General features: G+C 41.5%; 1 pseudogene; it reads right to left on the bottom strand.

The window, feature by feature from the left end:
• Positions 1-7,132: 7,132 nt before the first annotated feature.
• Positions 7,133-7,972, bottom strand: LOC149918655 (uncharacterized; annotated as a pseudogene).
• Between the last annotated feature and the right edge of the window lie 367 nt (positions 7,973-8,339).

Genomic DNA, 8,339 nt, shown 5'->3' on the forward strand with positions numbered 1-8,339 from the left:
GTATTCATTCCTATTGCCTCCAGCGCATTTCTAGGCTACTCTTTCACACACAATTTGCAGTTTCAATGAAAAAAAAAAAAGAAACATTAGGAAATAGATTATCAGTATAGAGAGTTTTCCTCTTTAACTGATCCATAAGCCACTTTATCTCTTCTGTCACAACACCAAGGCTTAATACACATATGACAAAAAACACTTGAAAACAAAAAGCTAAATTAGTGGGAAATGCTGTAGCCAAAGTCTTCATTTTTATGATAGCAATAAAGACAACTGTTCTCTCTTCCTGAAACTGTTTTGTACTGAGCTACTGAAAATGAATTAATTTTATTGTTCTTAAATCAAGCCAACATTCTGAGACTCAATTAAACATTTATTGAAAGGTCTTCACTGAAACCCATTTAAACACACAGACTACTATAAAAATTTTAAATAGCAGGACTGAGCACAGTGAGCAACTCAAACATATATTACAAATCTTGGTGATATCTAACAGCTGAAGTACCATCTTGTGGCTAAACCAGCTGGAGGAGATAGCCCCATTTGGATTTAGTGAGGCATTTTTTAGGCAAAACAGTGCTAGCCCAGAGGTGAATATCATCTTACCAGAAGCAGGCATATCTAAACTGTTAGTTACCATCTTTCACTTTTCACATTAGAGTAATAAGGATTTTGATGTTCAGTTGACTCTGTGTAAATATACCTACTCATCCTACTCTGTCAGGGTAAGTACGTTAAAAACTAAAGCGTGGTAATATGTTATGAAATAATTTAGCCGAAACACAATCATGACTATAAAGAATGACTTTTCAATCTATGTAAAAATATGTAGGAAAAAAAGATTGTGCTGTCATGTTTTGAGTCTTTTATGTCTTCTATGTCCTGACTGGTGGCACTTAGGACTTCTACTAATTTCACAATCTGCAAAAACAGGGATGTGATATCATACATATCATCATAGTGCTATCCATTGAGTGAAATGCTTTTTATTCTTCATTTCTTCTGTTTGACTAAAGATGTCTTCAAATCTAATATCCTTTCAGTATTTCTGTGGCTTCAACCACGAGCCAAAAACAGGCCCAGTGGTTGCTATAGTTTTTCCTTTTCGATATTTCAAACAGAATTGGCATTCTGCATCTTAATATCACTTGTGTTTTAGACAATTTCTTTACCTATACCTGCTATAATGTATAATATTTCTCTATACCTGCTGTTTTTGCTTATCCAGCTCTTACTTTTCTGCTGTATGTCCTCATTTTCAGGACATTATTTTTTTATCTGTAGTAATTGTGTTTTGGTTTTATTTTCTTTTTTCATTCTGGACTTTAAGAAATCATGATTCAGATACCACAGCTGGGCTGGAACTTATTCCTGCTGCTTAATGGACCTGTAGTAGTTTATCCACACTACTCCCTCTCTTAATGTTGAATATCTAAATTTATGTCTACTTAGACTAGACTTGCAAATGCTGCAATGTAATAGGGTTAGATCTAGCAAGTAGCTGTTGTGAGAATCAACCTTTTGATCAGTGTGAAAGGCAAGGTGGAATAGTCAGATGACTGTTAAGTTTCTTAATGCCTTGATTCACTGATACCCTGCCAAGGAGATTATGGCCAAGTAATACTGTGCTATTCTGTTAATTATTTTTATTTAACCATTTTATTAACCAAGACTAGTTAAAATACAACAGAAGTTTGAAACAAAAGAATTATCAAGAAGGTTATTGCTGCATACAGGTGACGGATAATGATAAAGCTACAGACACAAAGTTAAAATTCTTTCTCATTTTCTCACTCACTTTTTCTCTCCTCACTCCCATGTTCTCTTTTTCCCAAAGACTTCCCATTCTTCAGAGAAGGTCATAGTTACTACTTCAGTCTCTGAGTGTACCTGAAATATCAGAATGCATTTGTTAGGACAAATTACAGAATCACAGAATGGCCAGGGTTGGAAGGGACCTCAAGGATCATGAATCTCCAACCCCTGCCACATGCAGGGCCACCAACATCCCTATTTAATACTAGACCAGGCTGCTCAGGGCCCCATCCAACCTAGCCTTGAACTCCTCTAGGGACGGGGCATCCACAGCCTCTCTGGGCAGCCTGTTCCAGCACCTCACCACTCTCTCTGGAAAGAACTTCCCTCTGACTTCCAACCTAAATCTGCCCTCCCTCAACTTAAAACCATTTCCCCTTGTCCTGCAGTTATCTACCCTTTCAAAGAGTTGACTCCCCTCCTGTTTATAGGCTCCCTTTAGGTACTGAAATGCTGCAATTGGGTCACCCCACAGCCTTCTAATTCCTACATCTATCAATGAATTTACTCATCAGATAAAAGTTGCCTATTCTTATCTGTAAAAATATTCAGTTTTAAGTTCTAAACACTCAGAATTATATTAAATTTCTCTGTTAAAGTTTAAAAGCATTTATGATTTCAGATGATCTGAAAATTTATCCTGTACTCAAGGGAAGAAGAATTGGCATGTTGCGTCTTTTTTCCTTGTACTCAAGAGCATTTTGCAGTGTCCATTCCTAGACAACAGTCATGACCATATTTCTTGGACATAGATGTATAAATTTGCATTCATCTTTTTTCAGTTTTACAGCTACGCAGAACTATACAAAAGCAATTTCATTCAGTCTTTTAAGTTCGAACACAAATACTTGAGATGTGACAAATCTATTGCAGTTATGATTGCTAGTACTGCTACTAATTGTAAAGAAGTTTCAGCTTCCAAGCCTTTAAAATAATTATATAACTAATTATAGATATGTAAGCCTAAGATGTTGTTTGGGATTTTTTAGCTTATCAGTAGTTGTCTAGATAATAACACATTCTAAAATATTACATAAACCTCTGAGAAGGTTTATCAGTTTAGAAGAGTGTAGCAGGACAGATGTATTTCCTCCTTTTAAAAAAAACCTGTGTTGTAAGGAAGGATTTTTCAAAACGGTATAAGAGGATTTCTACTGTGCTTAGAAGAGGACAGAGACAACAGAGTTAATGATATTATATGTAGTTCTGGAACTGGAACAATATAATCTCATCATACTTGCTCTCTGCTGAGGCTAATTAGCTTCGTGGAGATACCATACTGCTGTAATGCAAATATGAACATTTTAGGATTCACAGCTCAACATATTGCTCAACACATAGCTGTTGTATTGTGTCATGTGGCCATGTCAGCCTTCTGCAACACACTCATAAAGTTAAAAAGTGTAGCTAAGAGTACATTTAGTACAAACAAAGTATCCCAAAGACTGCAGGCACTTCAGAAAACCTCAGAATTTCTCACTCCAATAATATCTGTTCTCTGTAATTAATCTGGATATATTCTCAGTGAGACTATGAAGTTTGCATTCAGTATTTAGGGATTGATGAAATCTACCCAATGCTGCTCAGCTGTCACCTACCCTTTAATTTTCCTTTGAGCAACTTTTCCAGGTACCTGCTACTATTGATTTTGTTCAGAGTTCTAATTCTTGCTTAGCTCAGCTTTCTGAATATGTGGAGTTTTTAAAAGACACCTTTCTGTGAATTGCAAGAGTCTAAACTCTGATGGTTTCAAAAAGTATTAGAAGACCAAGATCTCTGCAGTTTTAGCTGTGGGAATTTCTGAGAAATAAAAATATGTTTTATTAATTTTGTTGGATTATTTTCCATTTCCTATAGCTAAAGGAGCTATTACATTATGTAAACATATCACAAGACTGGTATGACAACAATTTTATTTATGTAAATATGTAATGCTGTTTATAAAAACAAATTACTTTACCACTATGATCAGAGATCAATTTCTTCACATTAGTGAGGTAATGATTTCTTCATTTGCATATTATTGAATGAATTAGTCAGTATTTGTCTTTTTCAATCATTAGTGTATGAATTCCACCTGCCTTGGTCTCTTTTTGGTGTTTGCTCTCTAATTTATTTTAATTTAGCATGACATATAATTCCTAGTAAGTCTAAATTATAGGGAAAGGATCAATGAATTGAAATCTATGGATAACATGATGGCTTTAAAGTAATCTTTTCTATCCCACACAGAAGTTACCTTACAAAAGTAAACCTTTTTGAAAAATGATAGAATCCTTAGAGTTGGAAAGGACCTTTAAAGGCCATCTAGCCCAACTCCCATGCAATAAACAGGGACATCTGCAGCTAGATCAGGTTACCAAAGATTTGATTCAGCCTTGCCTTGAAAGTCTCCAGGGATAGGGCATCAACCATATCTCTGGGAAACCTGTTCCAGTGCCTCACCACCCTCCCTGTTTAAGACTTTTTCCTTATGTCGAACCTAAATGTACCCTCTTTGAGTTTGAAGCCATTTCCTCTTGTTCTGTCACCACAGACCCTGCTAAAAAGTCTGTCCCTTTCTTTCCTGTAGCTCCCCTTTAGATAATGAAAGACTACTATGAGGCTACTTTGAAGCCTTTTCTTCTCCAGGCTGAACAGCCCCAGCTCCCTCAGTCTGTCCTTATAGGAGAAGTGTACCATTCTGTGGATCATTTCTGTGGGCCTCCTCTGGATGTGTTCCAATAGGTCTGTGACTCTCCTGTACTGAGGACTCCACATCTGGATGCAGTACTCCAGATGGGGCCTCACCACCAGAGCCTCACCTGCATAGAGTAGAGAGGCAGGATCACCTCCCTCAACCTGCTGGCCACACTTCTTTTGCTGCAGCTTTAAATACAGTTGGCTTTCTGGGCTGGAAGGGCACATTGCTGACTCATGTCCAGCTTCCCAGCAACCAATTTTGATGATCAGAGGGCTGGAGCACCTCTCCTATGAGGAAAAGTTGAGGGAATTGGGATTGTTTAGCTTGGAGAAGGTTCTGGGGCGACCACATTGTGGCCTTCCAGTACTTGAAGGAAGCATATAAACAGGAGGGACAGTGACTGTTTATGAGAGTGGGTAGTGATAGGACAAGGGGGAATAATTTTAAACTAAGACGGGGGAGGTTTAGGTTAGATATTAGGAGAAAGTTTTTTACCCAGAGGGTGGTGAAGCACTGGAACAGGTTGCCCAGAGAGGTTGTGGATGCCCCATCCCTGGAGACATTCAAGGCCAGGCTGGATGTGGCTCTGGGCAGCTTGGTCTAGTGGTTGTTGACTCTGCCCTGGCAGGGGAGTTGAAACTAGATGATCATTGTGGTCCTTTTCAACCCAGGCCATTTTATGATTCTATGATGATTCAGTTCTCCTAGGTCTTTTTTGGCAGAGCTGCACTCAATTCTTTCATTCCCCAGCTTGTATTGGTAATGAGGGTTGCTTCAACCTAAGAGGAGCGACTAAAGGAACTGGGGCTGTTTAGTCTGTGGAAGAGAAGACTGTGGGGAGACCTTATTGCTCTCTTCAAATACCTGAAAGGGGATTACAGTGAGAGTGGGGTTAGTCTCTTCTCACTGGTGACAGGTGAGGGAAAATGGCCTCAAGTAGCACCAGGGTAAGTTTAGGTTGGATATCAGGAAAAACTTCTTTACAGAAAGGGTTGTAAAGCACTGAATAGCTCCCCAGGGAGGTGCTTGAGTCATCATCCCTGAACGTGTTTAAAAACCATCTGGATGTGTTGGTCAGGAATATGATTTAGCAGTGTTGTTAGAGCTAGGGTAGCATGGTTAGATTGCAGTTGGACTTGATTTTTAAGGTCTTTTCCACCCTTATGATTCTGTGACCCAGGTGAAAGATCTTGCATTCGGATTTGTTTTATCTCATGAGGTTCACCTGGCAACACTGCTCAAGCCTTTCGAGGTCCTTCTGAATGGCATTCCATCTCTCTGATGTATCAGCTGCATCCTACAGGTTGGTGTCATTAGCAAACTTGCTGAGGATGCACTCAACCCCATGGTCAATGTCACTGATGTTAAAGTGCATTGGTCACAGCACTGACCTCTGTGGAACAACACTCATGATTGATCTCCATCCAACCATTGACCTACACTCACTGGACTTGATCCTGCAGCCGTTCTTTGTCTATTGAACACTCCACCCATCAATTCCATGTCTTTGCTATTTGGAGAGAATGATGTTGTGGGCAACTCTGTTGAAGACCTTACTGAAGTCCATATAGATGACATCATTGGTTCTTCCCTTGTCCATTGATGCAGTGACACCATCATAGAATGCCACTATGTTGGTCAAGCAGGATTTGCACTTGGTGAAGCTATGCTATTCCTCCCATATCACCTCCCTGCCTTATATGTGCCTTACCATAGCTTCCAGGAGGATCTGGTCCATGATCTTTCCCAGCACAGAGATGAGGCTGACAAGTCAGTAGTTCTATGGGTGTGATGTTGCCTTTTTTCCAGTCACAATGGGCTTCACCTGATTGCCATGACTTTTCAGTATCACTGAGAGTGGCTTGGGAACTACATCAACTAATTCCTTGAGGACTTAGGCTGCACCGAGAACAACCACCACAGAGGTTGTGGCTTGGCATCAAGGGTATAGCCCAAAATAGCGGCTGCACCGGCCTCGCATTGAGTCACTGCTATTTCAAGATCTGAGTCGGGGTTGTACTGAACAAGCGTATTCTCCATGCAGCTATGCATGATCTCTTGCCAAGCTGCGGCCATTTCATCAATCAAGTCCCTATGTTCCTTTGGGTCAGAGCCCCTTAGCTGATCATAAAAGGGCTTCAGTAGTTGAGGGGGTATTCTCAGGGCACTGTGAACCCACTGAAGGTCTCCTACCAGTTCCTGCACGTCCCATAGCATCTTAATGTGTGGTTGAATGGTAAGACCCATTGGCTGGACCATCTCTGGGCTGAACTTATACCCCAGGTATTCCACTCCCGGGTCCCTCTGTATCTTTTCTCTGAAATGGTGAAACCAGCAGCAGTAAGCGTGGTCATCACCTGTGACTCGAGCATTTGCAGCCCTAACTCAGTAGGGGCAGTGAGCAAGAGGTCATCCATATAATGTGAGATCAAATATTGAGGGAAATCTCTTCTAACCGAGTGCAACACTTTACCTATCACTAGCTGACAAATAGTGGGAGAACATGTCATTCCCTGCGGAAGGACACACCACTGAAATCTCTCAGTGGGGCCCAGGTTATTGACCGTTGGTACCATGAAAGCAAATGCTTCCCGATCCTCTTCCGCAAGAGGAATAGAGAAGAAGCAATCTTTAAGATCAGTGACCACCAATGGCCATCCTCTGGGTATGGCTGACAGTACTGGCCTCTCTTCCACACAGTTGACAGGTGACACTGTCCCTTTCCCCATCCTTAATGGCTTTGCACTGGGCCTCAGTGTGGCTGTACTGCCCACACCAGAAGCAGGGACCCTTAGGCGACATTGAAGCCACAGCCATTGCGTCAGCAAGAGCGGCTGCCAGGCCCTCATTACTCAAGGGAGTGGATTTCTGTTTGTCTAGTACATATTTAATGATCTCTCCCGGAGTAGTGATCTCTCCAGGGGCCATACGAAGCAGATTTTGATATCCTCAAGGGACCTTTGCTTAAGGCAGCCCACAATTACAGGGCCATGAACAGCTCTGGGTAAGTCTGACCCCTCAACCGCCTTAATTAACATATCGGCAAAGTCTTGGAATGATTCAATCGGGCCTTGGGTTATTTCCGTCCACGGTGTGGATGGTTCTGTGCAGCGGGCGAACCTCCTGAAGGCCCCTAAGGCCGCATCAGTAGTCGCTATTAATTCCCCTAGGCACAACAGAGCTAACTGAGCGTGTGGGGTAACCATGCCTGGTGCTGATCCTGTAAGCCTCAGTATGACCATACCGTGCACGGGGTGACCTGGATCGTTTTGCGCAGCTGTTATTACCCACCTGAGTTCAACCAACCATTCCTCTTTCCATAGTGTATATTGTACAGGTTTGAGTGCTATGCTCATGAGGGGATATGTCATAGGGGAGCATAGGGCCCAGTTCGGTTAGGGCCTCTGTGATTTCAACCCCTTCTTCTCTATCACTTCTATTAACCGAGCGATTCCCTTTGGGTCCAATGGAACCCATTCCGATCCCTCCTCCCCAGCTACAACAGGGAATACGGTGTTTATTACTGTGTGGCATCTGTTTAAATACATTCATCTTCTACTTTGTCTACACCCCTTAAGCATGCATTGTCCAATCACTGAGCAGGGGAGGTCCTGTCGCATCACATCCCATAGCCCTGAGGGCGCCTAATACAACACGGAGTTGAACATAATCCACCATTTTCTGGTACCTCGTAGATCAGGCATGTTTTCAGGGAGAATGGTTTGTAATAAAATGCAAACCAAGAGTCCTGCTGGTCATCTGCTCCCATACTTCTGCATGTCACTTTTTTTCCTCTTTGTTCTTAATGTCTAGTTTGTGAGGTCCTCTATGTCCCTTGCATTTT

The sequence above is a fragment of the Phasianus colchicus genome, chromosome 3 (assembly GCF_987193195.1).
Source record: "Phasianus colchicus chromosome 3, bPhaCol1.hap1.1, whole genome shotgun sequence".
NCBI classification, from domain to species: domain Eukaryota; kingdom Metazoa; phylum Chordata; class Aves; order Galliformes; family Phasianidae; genus Phasianus; species Phasianus colchicus.